This window comes from Numida meleagris, chromosome 1 (assembly GCF_002078875.1).
Source record: "Numida meleagris isolate 19003 breed g44 Domestic line chromosome 1, NumMel1.0, whole genome shotgun sequence".
In the NCBI taxonomy this organism is placed as follows: Eukaryota; Metazoa; Chordata; class Aves; order Galliformes; family Numididae; genus Numida; species Numida meleagris.
The window spans coordinates 171,502,044-171,514,981 of NC_034409.1; the positions used below are offsets into that span (position 1 = coordinate 171,502,044).

At 38.5% G+C, this 12,938-nt stretch overlaps 1 long non-coding RNA gene across 1 annotated transcript in view; it reads left to right on the forward strand.

The window, feature by feature from the left end:
• LOC110393937 overlaps positions 9,055–12,938 on the forward strand; it is a 34,496-nt gene continuing 30,612 nt past the window's right edge. Inside the window, exon 1 of the long non-coding RNA XR_002435274.1 lies at positions 9,055–9,176. This is a non-coding gene — a long non-coding RNA (uncharacterized LOC110393937). The remainder of the gene's footprint in view (positions 9,177–12,938) is intronic.

Genomic DNA, 12,938 nt, shown 5'->3' on the forward strand with positions numbered 1-12,938 from the left:
TGCAATACATTACAACTCTTGTGTCACGTCCTCATCTCTGAAAGTGCAGGGAGATGCGTGAGTGTGTTTGAGCACACTGGCCAGTAAGACACAACCAGCAGTCAGGAGAAACGATAAGAAATTAGGAAGGTTGTTGGTGAAGTCTATATATTTAGCTGTGAGGATCTAATCTCCTAAGGCTCCTTCTGGCACCAAGGGAGAGGTTTCTTTCAGGGATAGCCCTCAGCAGCAGAGCAACTGGTGAGCTGGGAGTAGCCCCCAGGCACTCTGTGAGGGGCAGCTCAGAGGAGAGCCACCACCAAGCAGTTTTCCTTGCAGGACTCAGCTTGCTCAGGTGAGCTCACATGTCCCTCTCCCGCACAAAAAGGGACAATCACAGAGCAGTAGTGCTTCATGTTACAGATTTCTCTGTCAATAGGACTGCAATACATCTTCAAATATAACTTAATTTGTTAACTCAAAACACCGCCTTTGAACATGATTACATGTTAATTTTACTACGTAATCCACTAAATTTTGATAATTAAATGTACTTAAAGACTTTCCTCTATTCCCCATTTTGAATGATTACTATGATTTAATTTTAATTCCTTTTCCAGGGCTAATCTCCTCATGTTTTGAATTATCAGTACCCTCAAACCTTGTTCCTACTCACTAAGTCTGAATTAATACAGTCCTCCCTCCTCTCCATGCAAAACATCACATTCTCAATTTCTCTTTATTCATTTTTCTACTGTTCGGGTTTCCTTTCCGCCCTCCACCACACATGTTCTAACAAACAAGAAAAAAAGCTGCATTCAACTGGAATCCAGGCTGCTGTGATGACAGCAGTGACAGTGACAAATTATGAGCGGCGTTTTGGCTGCATGTCTCAACTTGCCAAAGATGCACCAGCTGAACTGTGCTCCTGACAGCTGCCTTGGCCTCAAAAGGTGAGAAACCACCAACTCGGTAACAGGGTACTTCAGATCTGATTAGTTCTGCAGTGCTGGTGCTTGATTACGCCCATTTTTGCTGGCTGAGCTAAGGAAATCACAATTTCCCTTCTCTTTCACTGTCTCAGCTGTTTGTTGGTGGTCCTGCTGTCAGCTACTGTTTCCTCAGAGTCGCTCATGAAATCACTGCAGTAAAAACAAGGAGAATTATCAAAGAACAGCTATTTAAACTGCCCCCCCTCACGTATGCAGCTCACCACTGGATCTGAGTGAGTAGCAGTCTGCAGTGGAAGGTTGGCGATGAGGACCTGGATTCATGTGAAGGTCTGTGATTGCAACAAAACAAGAAGCAGTGCAATTTGGCCATGTAAATCACAATGCCCATATCCTTCATCTACTGTATCGCCTTTGGAGGTCAAGGTTTCAAACTCAACCTCAGACATTCAGACTGCATTATCTACAAGGACTACTGAAGTCACATAATGGGGCAGGGGAGTTTTAGATGCACAGCAAGGGGTAGATCAGTCAAAATAAATAGTCTGATTGTTAATTTTACCAGAAAAAAAGTTGTGAAAATAAGACTTTAATTGTCATAGCCGTGAAAAAACTCACCCATGACTCATTCACATCAGACATGGCTACACAAGATGGTTGAAAGCTAGGAGAATATCCGTGAGAATTGAACTTCCCCAGTTGTCTCAGCAGGGCTTTATTCAGCTGCTTCAGGATCACTTCAAGTTCATTGTGAATAACAATTGTATTCCTCAAGCTAATAAGTAAAAATAGCAAAAAGCAAAGGGCAATATTTTACATGCCCCAGTAGATACTGGAGGGCAGACACCATTCCTTACAGATAAGAATGAGAGCTCAGAGAAAGGATACTAGGCATAGATGAGAGAAGGCAGAGTTAAATACAGTAGGTCCAAAAAGTTTATACAGCTTAACTTAAATAGCTACCCAATACACCATGAGCTATACCCAATCTGATTCCCCTTCTTCTCTCAAAGGAGTTTAATGTCTGTGTACATTGAAACATCCACTTGCAAGAGGCAATGATAAGTTCAAATTCTATAGAAGAATGACAGTCCTCAGCACCACTGTGTTAGTAATTTTGCATCACTCATTCATATCACTAACGGTCACACTTTTCCTGGACTTCCTGCATACTCTAGTATTACACAGCAAAAACTTCAGGATTGATTCTTGACCATTCCATGGCCTTCCAGTAGCAAATCAGACCAACCACTTATTTTCTCTATGATTCAATTCCCTTTATGAAAAACTCCTGTTATGAAAAATGATGATAATATTACTTTCATGATTTGCAAGCCATGTTGAGACTAAATGAAAGAATGGTAGCACATACACTAATAAAATACGAAGGAAATTGCTTAGTTTAAGGATACTGGGTCTAATTTCACATTTTGATTAAGGGAAAACTTACAGCAAAACTACATAATGCAATAATACTTCTAAAAATTTATGAATTTCTTACTTCAAGCAAGACTTAATGGTTTTCAATGAAATAAAACATTACTAATCCCAATTAAATCTCTGCAATTGCTACTGATTCTATCCAACCATTGTCTATACAACCTCAGCTGTATAAAATACATTTGTCTAAAAAGCCATTATTTTGTGAGAAACATCTCAAATATGTGCTTTCTTTCTAGCAGAAATATACATTACAAAATGATGTATTTTTAGAGTGAACTACATGCTTAGCATAGTAGAATAGCAGTAATGTTGACAAATCATATTCTTTGTGACAAAGAATGCCTGCAGTGTATCTCATAGAATCACAGAATCCTTAGGAAGGGACCTCTGAAGGCCATCTAGTCCAGCTCCCTGGCAATGAACAGGGATACCACATCTAGATCAGGTTGCCCAGGGCCTGATCCAGCCTCACCTTGAAAGTCTCCAGGGACGGGGCATCAACCTCAACACTAGGTAACCTGTTCCAGTGCCTCACCACCCTCACTCTAAACTATTTTTTCCTTATATCCAACCTAACTCTACCCTCTTTGAGCTTGAAATTCTTTCCCCTTGTTCTATCACCCAGACCCTGCTAAAGAGTCTGATCCATTTCTTTCCTGTAGCTCCCCTTTAGATACTGAAAGGCCGCTCTCAGGTCTCCCCAAAGCCTTCTCTTCTTGAGGCTGAACAGCCCCAGCTCTCTCAGCCTGTCCTTATAGGGAGGTGTTCCATCCCTTGGATCATTTTTGTGGCCCTCCTCTGGACGCACACCAACAGGTCCATGTCTCTCCTGTACTGAGGACTCCACATCTGGACGCAGTACTCCAGGTGAGGCCTCACCAGCTCAAAGGGGGAGGACCACCTCCCTCACCCTGCTAGCTATGCTTCTTCAGATGCAGCCCAGGATACGGTTGGCTTTCTGGGCTGCAAGGGTACATTGCTACTCGTGTCCAGCTTGCCATCCACCAGTACCCTCAGGCCTTTTTTGGTGGGGCTGTGCTCTATCCTTTCATCCCCCAGGTTGAATTGGTAATGGGGGTTGCCTCTACCCGGGTGCAAGATCTTGCATTTGCATTTGTTCAGTGTCATTTCTAACTAATCTGCCAGTTTAAAATCTCTCGGATTTTTTTTTTGCTTTTTAAATTTTTTTTTATAACAAAGAACTGCTGTAAAAGCATATATAGTGAATGCAGTTCTGCCCAGAGATGTAGTGGATTCTTTTTTTGTTGTTGTTAGGTCATTCTGAAAATTGATTCAAGTGACGATTTTTCAATAGCTGTCTACAAATTAAGTAACTGCAAGAGACAGATTGTCCAGAACAATCAGGTTAGTGCACTAACAGACACATAGGAGTAGAATATAAGATCGTATCAGCTTTTCTACTTAGAAACATTTTGTCTCTAGCAGTGATCAGCCACTTAATATTAAAATTTATTGAACAATTAACACTGTAATATCCTCACCAAAAGATTTGTCAAATCTCTGCCAGCTGGCATTAGCTGCATCTCTTGTTCTCTCTCAAATACAATACATATTGTTTTTAAACAATATATGTTTAGAAATAGAGTTTTGTTTCAATTGTCATTGCTCTTCTATCCCCCACTAACTTAACTTCTAATTTCTGTTTTTGGACTTATTAAATATCCAATATGGATGTCCATTATTTTACACAAATGAGTTTCCTCGGTTAACTATAAAACATATAAAAAATCATTTGTTCTCACAAAAACTCAATTTGAATTTTCTTTAAATTCAGCAAAACCTTACTGCCCTTCTTATCTTCTTTGTCAGGCTTGATTTCTACCAGCTCTTCTCTCATCACTTTCCCAGGCTAAACAACATGTTGATTTTGTTTTTCTTGATGTTACTTCAACATCCAGACTCCAGATAACAATTCATAACCTGGCTATATTTATTAAGGTCATTTGTTAGCTACATCTTTAAACTCAATTGTGTCATAACAAATATTGTTGTCTTAGTTTAATACAACTTTTAATATGAATTAATACCCTATTTGCAGTTAAAAAAAAAAAAGTAAATTATATCAGAAAACAGAATTTGCTTTAGATTTGGACAAATATTTGCCCTGCATATGGGCAATAGATCAACAAAATTTATTAAAAAAATTTATTAACCTGGTAACCTGGGCTGAGACATATGTGAGCATATATTCACCCTGTATCCAGGGACAAAAGCTTAAGTCCAAGGAAGTGTCATACCATCTGTGTCTTGATGGCACCTTGCTTTTACTCAGCCTAAAACCTATAGAGGAAAGCTTTGCTGAATGCATATAGTTGCGTTTGATGGTTTTTGTTTTCTTTTTTTGCTTTTTTCTTGCAGTATTTTACAGCAGTTGAATTGCATCACACTCCCCCATGTCTGACTTCTTTTGCAGTCCCAGCTTGTAGACACCTGTGTTTGATATTTTGTTGAAGCAGAGCATTAACTGTTTTGCTTCTGGCTGCCATGTGGACTGGCCAGGTGGACATGCATGCATGCTCATCCAGACAGGTGTGGGGCTGTAGGAACAGAGGGTGCTTCCCTTGCATGTAGGTGTGCATAGCACGGAACAGCACTGCTGCCTTCATTTAACTCTATCCTAGTTCTGGAAGTACCATCGTTCCTCATGTGCATTTATTTTTGGTTTATAACTTCACCAGCAACAGTGCTGTCATCTACCCATACTGCCAGAGGGAGAATCAGGTGAAGAGGGTCCAAATGTCCCTGCCTGCACCAACAACACTGGGTGTTTTTGGAAGGTACCTTAGGAAGCCTTCCCTCCTGAACAGAGCTCTGTTGCTCAGCACCACTTCCCCAACCTCCCACAGAGCACTGCAGTTTCAGTTAAGGTTACTGACACACCAATGTGGATGCCCAAAAGGTGAACTTACTCTCACTGTAGTAAAGAGAGATTTTTAGGACTCTATTCAGTTGCCTAAATACGGATATCTTATGCCATTGGAGATGTCCATTGGAGATGACATTCTGCAAAAGTGGAGATGTCCTCTGTGCTTTCAGTCATGTCTGCCAGCCCTGTGTGAACACTTCAGGCACTAAGGAGTACCTCAAATGGTACCAGGCCCTTTGCTTAGGCACCTGAATAGCTCTTATGTACACATGAATTGTAATAAGAGCTTAGATAACAAACTTGCTTGTAAACACATTCATTCTGGGATCTTCAGCCTAGAGATGTAGCCCACAGTTAATCACTGTAAATTCACATTTAATAGTTAAAGGAAACAAAACCAGAAAATAAAGCCAGGAAATGAACCAGTACTCGGTGTTTTCTGCTCTAAGGGCTTTGGCCCCACACTTCCCAGCTCCCTGGGAGCCCACTGCCCCAGCCTGCTGTTGGCTATACTGACATATGTGCAGGAGGAGCTGAGACCAAGCCCTGCTCCCACCCAGGCTGCAATCAGGCTTCTGCCAGGGAAGCAGTCAGGGGGAGATATCTGTCTCAGCACTGCAGGCCTGACAGCTCTTCCACTCACAATAATGGCTCCAGTAGTAAACAACCTCTTGCTAAGCAACAAGAAACAAAATCACTGGAGCATAGACCAGAATACGGTACATCCTGTCTTAAAGGGCGATTTACCTTCTCGGATTCAGTGTTTGTCTCTCACTTGTTCACTGTCCCATCCTTTATACGTCATATTGTGCCCTGTTTTCTCACTGCTCCCACATTCCTTTGTATTTGTTTTTCACATGCATACTCCCTCTATGTACTTCTTTTTGACAGCACAATTGTGTTTGGCATCCCTCAGACAATTTAGCTCTTAACATGCTCCAACTGGCTGAGTCTGGGCTTCTTATCCAATCACCTGAAGAATACAGCAACAATTCCTCCCCTTTGACTAAATACTGGCATCATCTTTTTTTTTCCCTTTTCTTTTTTTTCTTTTTCTTTTTTTTTCTTTAAATGTTCCAGCAGCGCATAATGTCCTTAGGGCCCCACTGTATGAAACCCAATACAGATATCACCAGAAATCACCTAGGTCTATTTATGCTAAGTTATCTAGGGATAAACAGTGTAAGAGAGGAACTCCTTCTGCTTCAATTTTGCAAATGGAGAATAAAGAAAAGAATGAAAATATTCTGGCACATTCAGATAGTCAGCTTGAGGGACTATCAAAACTGACTGACAAGAAATTTGGGATAGATGTTACCTACTTCACTGCCCAAGGAATGAGCCCATGGCACCTCTTGCATTTCTCTTGCTCCACCTCCCCTGAGGTCAATAAGTTATCTGTCTTCCCTGCAGACTCTGCCTCCAAAACTGACTCTGTTGCTAGTATATCCAGATGTAAATATTGATCATAATATAAATATTTCCTCTGAAATGCTAGCTTTAGTCAATTTCAGATATCACCTATTTCCGTGTGTCTGCATGGAGTAAATACTGTTCACAGAGGCAGCACAGGAAAACAAGTGTGACCTTAAAAGTATTAAAACTCTCCCATCCAAAACTTTGAGTTTAGTAAAAAAAATCCAAAGATTCCCATTCTTTTTGGAATTAAAATCAGAGCTGTGGTATAATTTTTTACAATTTATTCACCAGAGGACCAAAGCAAAATCTGGCCTCAAACTTTGCAAACAGTAGCCATTAGCCATTGTTACCTGGAAAATTTTTGGAACAAATTCCTAAACTTACCCAACTATAAATACTTGAGGGATAATAATGTAATAAAAAAATATCAATCTGGATTTTTCAAGATCAGTCATATCACTCCAGTTCCCTATCTCCCTGGAGTAACAAGTTCTAGTGGATGGGATCGGAACAGCAGATAAGGTATATCTTGGCTTTACTAAAGCTTGTAGCACAGTCCCTGCAATATTTTCATATGCAGATTTGGAAAATACTGTTGAAGTGGATTTATCAAGAATTTGCTTTCAAAATGGAAGGCCCTGACAAACTGGAAGACTCTGCAGAGGTCACTCCTCATTAATACTCAAAATAAATATCAACAATGGGATGATGAAATATGGGAGGTAATCCCTTAAAATTTGCAGATAACAGGAAGGTGAGAAATGCAACGTGCACTACAATGGTCAGAAGAAGAATTAAGAACTGTAAGTTAGAGGACTAGACTGAAATCAATACAGTGTACGTAGTTTAATAATGCCAGGTGAAAGGTTCTCAGGAAAGGAAACAAAAATTAAGTTCATAAATAGAAAATGAGAAAAAAATGGAGTGGGTAACTAGCAACACTGCAAGCAAAGCTTGGGGCATGTGGGGGATACACACAAAATGAGTACGGGTTTGAGATTCTGTCACAAGAGACATGCTTCATTCTGAAATCTCATTACACCGAAGACATTGCTAGTTAAATATTAACACAGAGGTAATTATTAATGTCCTGATAGTTATTACACAAATGGTAGAGTCTCAGTGACAACACTGTGTCCCAGTTTGAAAAACATCATTTAAAATATGTAGAAACTAGAGGGAATGTCCTAGAAATGAACAGAAAGGTGATCTAAAATACTTTACAGAAAAAAAATATGAAGAAAACATTCAATTCAAAAAAGAGAAAACTGAGACAGGATATTATAATCATGCTAAGATATTTGAGACTGTTAGAGCAATAATCAACTGTTCTCAATGGTCGTGATCAACAGGATGAGTAATTGGCTTAATTTATTACAAGCGACATTAGATTAGATATTACAAAAACTTCCTTGCTGTCAATATTTTTGAGCACTGGACTTAGTTGTCTCTGAAGGTTACAGAATTCCTGGTACTGGAGATTTTGAAGAAAAGTTTCAGTTAGAGAAATATCTGTCAGGAGTAACCCAGAAACTGGGTTTGACCTTGCTTTCAAAATGGAATCAATGACCCTCCAAGGTCTCCTTCTAGCTTTTTGTTTCAATGGAGTCTACGATTACTTTGAGGGCTTAAAGAAACCTCTCAGTGTAGAATATACAGCTGCCACTTCATCAGTTAAAACAAAATTTTTTAAAAAATCAGATATATTCAGGAAAAATGTTTAACGTCCACTTGCCAATATCTATGACTTGTGTCACAGTTATATCAGTGACTGATATAACTGTTTGTTTTCTCTGGATCAGTTTGCAGCATTTTCCAACCCCACATGCTTATTCCAAGTCCTTACACACAGTCATTTGCATCTTTTAAGGACCACTGGTTCATTGATTTATGTCAGTTCCCATCTGTTCATGTTTAACTGGCCATTGTCTTGAACTGTTTGCCCAGTCACAGTTGCACAATTTATTAAGATATAATTTCAAGTGGACATAGCAGCCATGACACATAATTTTGAATCTGATACCCTTGCATAACCATTTATCACTAATTGTTTCTCCCTAGTGGAAAGCAAACTTAAGAAAATTTGAGCTCATGCTGAACTCCTGAACTCCCCATTTTCATGTGAGCTTGTACTTAGCTGACTACTGAAGACTAAACAATACTTTGTCACTCGCCCTTGACATTTTTTGTATAGGTCAGAACCATGATTCTGGACATTTTGAATAATTACAGCAATGAGAGTGTTCCCCGAAGATTCACACTTAAGTAGTTGAAAAGTTATGGCAGAAATGAAAACAGCTACTCAAAACCACTCGTTTGGAAAAGCTAAAAGAAAAATCTGAAAGAGTTAAATATAGCAGAGGATTAGTGATGGGAGAACATTGAGTGTACTTATTAGTAGAAGAAACACTTGTTGACACCAACTGAGCATTGAAACTGTATTCCTTGGAAATAGATCATTAAAGAGAACTCAACCTAGAACATCTAGAAAAGTCAAGGTAATGTCTCTTGATATTAGTGTTTTGTTTATTGCATACTTGCATATTGCAGAGGTGTTTTTCTGTTACACCTTTTTGTTTTTTTCATTGCAAGATATCACTTGTACTGTCTTACATCCTGAGTTAACAACTCACTGGTTAAAAGTCTGAGAATTCTGGCTTTAAAGAGTGTTTATCTTCATGTGACTTGGCTAGGAGGAGCTGGGCCAGTCTAAGTAAAGATCTGGGTTGCCAGGCATCGTATTGGATGGGAACACAAATCTATAAAGGATATACAGTGTGCTGTGCAAGTTATATTTCCCTGTATGCTCTCACAATTACTCAAATCTCAGTTTTCCAAACTCTGAAAAAAATATAAAGGAATCATGGCATAAGAAAGCTGGCCAGATGATTTTGCTGTTGTGTGAGTACATGTTAGCAGATCCAGATAGCTCCATTGCATTTTATGGAACCAAATGAAAGGAGAAAACAATGTTTTATTTTTAGGAAGCAAGTAACTTGGAACAATATGTAAGCACAAGTTTAACTTCCATTGGAAAGTAGATTTTCATTTGGAAATGAGGGAACAAATCCATTTACATAAGGAACTAATATAAATAGCCCATAAAAATCCAAGAGATGACTGTTTCTCATCACAAGTGTCTATGTATGGATAAATGCTTTTAGCCAAGAAGGTTCAAAATTTGGTATGCCTGAATGTGAAAATGATTGTGCAATGTGTGAATGTGAGAATCTTAATACTATAAAAAGACTATAATCACTGTAATAAAAATGTAAAACAATGCTTATTAGACTTAGACTGTAGACTTAGTAGCTGAGGGCTAAGATCTTTTGAACTTCTCTCTAAGCATCCCAGTGAGATAGCTACAATTCAATATTTGGCTGCTTTAAAACACTGGAAAAGAAGACAAAACTTTCAAAACCTTTCCCTCAAAGTCACTAAGAGAAAAAATACAGAAGACATCAAAGAAAATAACAAGAAGTCAAGTTTTTCTGGATGAAAGTAAAACTGGTTATTCAAAGCGAGGGAACAAAATGAGGTGAGCTAGACTGAAGACAGCAGGATATATTGAGGGTGATCTAGAAGTCTTCTTCTGCTTAGATATCAGTATCTGCTCAGTTTCACTGAGCAGAGTTTGTCAAGTTTAGAGGATAAGAACTGGAAAGAAATTTCATCATTGATAATAGTAGTTGAGGACCTCCATTTTCTGACTGTGACTGCATGTAAATAAAAAATGGCTTCAAAATCTTCAGTATCTGATTGAAAAACTGAGTCCTTTGCTGTTGTTCATTGCTTATCCTTTGATAAGCATTTCTTCCATTTGAAGTGTCAAAATACCAAGTTTCAAAAAGAAAATAACAAAATGCCCCCAAATTCACTGCAACTCTAGAATAAAATGAACATTATAGAGGTAATTCTGAAAGCTACAGGCCTTTACCCTGTTTGCATTACTTTCATCTACCAATATCTGACTGCAGTGTCTACCCAAACATGTGCCCCCTCCAGCAAAGCTGCCTGCCTCCTGTGCTCCCTGCTGCAAGCTCATGCAGCATCTCAACAACCGTATTCCACCTGGTCTCATCCAGAGCTACTGAGCATAGAGAAAAACAGCTAAAATAAGTATTTAAGTCAAAATTTTAAGTTATTTATCTTGAGGCGTTAGGTTACCCTTGCAAAGACATGGTTGCTGATCTCACCAGACTTCTTTCATGGCAAACATGTTAAAATGGAAAGAAAGAAATACTGTGCTTGCATGCAGCTACAAGGGACCTGGCACCCAGCAAGAGACCTGTGGATCTTCTGCACTGCCCAAGTAGGAGATCTTGGGTCTTCATTGTGGGTTTTGGTGCATCAGATGGGAAGCTACAGCATTTTGGCATCCAGAACAATGTCCTGTCTGGCACGTGGCTGCTGATATTATACCTGCAGATGGAATCCCTCAATATTCCTAATCCAGGTTAGCTGGCTTTTGTTCACAGAGTGAAACAACAGAGTGCAAAACTGGGATTCTTAAATTGGCGACTGAAAATAAACCCTCAATCACATACAACAGATGGAGAACAAAGGCCTGACTTCAAAAAGCATTATTAATATCAAATGCCCAATGTGGTTGTCATGTAAATTGCACAGAAATCAGGCATGGAGAACTCTCCTCGCTATTCAGTAGGCATTTGATAAAATAAATCACAGCATACCAGATTTCCTTGTTCTGTCTAACTGAAGCCATCACCTCAGCTAACTGGATTTTCTCTACTTTCCAAGCCTGACTGTGGAAAAAATTGTGTGAAAATTGATTAGGTTAGAAAAACTTGCATAAAATAAATAATAGAGAGAAATAAACTGCATAAGAATGGTAATCACTTAGATACTTTCCCTGTTATGTAGGAAAATGAGAAATCTTGGATATCATTTCCTAAAAGGAATTAACTTTACACACAAAATAGCTATTCCCTGAAGAGCAAATGACACAATGGGCACACTGCAAACTGGTATAAGAAACTGTGGAATCCATAAATAAGGCAGATGCTGTTTTAGGAAAATCGAAGACTCCATTTAAATGTAATTAATAGTTAGCACTAAGTGCTTGCTCTTTTGTAATTTTAAATAATTTATTAAGATAAATTTAATGATTTATTAATGATAATTAGCTATGACATTTATTCCTACCCCACCATATTTTTTCTTTGCTGAAGTGAGATCAATTCATTCTTTTTGAATTTTATATAAGTATTATTAAAAAAAAAAATAAAAAAATCTAATTTACTATATTTGAATTAGAGCAAGTGTGTAGTAATAGAGGGCCTGAACTACAAAGCTGTTGAGGAATGTAGCTGCTGTTGAAATCAGACTCAGTGAAGGCTGCATATAAAATTGAAACTGTGTAGGTCACTTTGGGGAAGTTAACAGAAATTCTAAGTAATGTTAACAACCTTTTTGAAGTGCTAAAAAATCAGTCATTTTTTAAAAAGACATAAAAACAGATAATAACTCATTCTAGTCCTGTCAGCTCCAACTCATTTAATTGGAAAACCTCCCAGACACTAATAGAAATTTTATCCATTCCTAAGATAGGTGCTAGAGCAGAATGACATTTGGGAGCTGCCAAACAACACAAATTTCTGCTGCGGCTGCCATTGAAAAATGCATGAGACTTTATGTATGCAATGGCTCCTGTTAACCAGCAGGAAAACCGTGCCGCTGCTTAACGAACCATTAGCATCTTGTTTCACAAAGAAAATAATTATGACAGAAAAATGACCTACAATATAAACTGTGCTAAGAAAGAAAGCTCTTTGTTCAGCCGATATGTGTGTAAAAAAGATTTGTGTCTTCTAAAAAATTCCAGTTCAAAATCCACATTTTTAACTATGTAAGCACACATGGATGGAGTTGTTTTCCCAAACTATTTTTCAGACTAATTCCCTTTTGTTACTGATGTGAAAAAGATGCATCTCTTACAAAATTTTTATATAGACAAGCAAAACATTAATTTTCTCCATTCTTTTATGCAAGTATCAAAACAATACATTCAGATCACCAGCAGTAGATACATACTGCAGCTATGATTGTTACCTACTATTGCAGGAGCCCAAGACCTAGAGCTGCACTGTATGAATCAGAGTGACTGTCACTATTCCTAAGCCAGACAGTTGTAGAAGGTTGTCTGTCAGAAACCTCAATGTCTGTCTTGTAGGGAAAGCAGCAAGTGGTGGGTTAACATCTGCTAAAGGTAACATGAGTTCTGTCTTCACATTCATGAG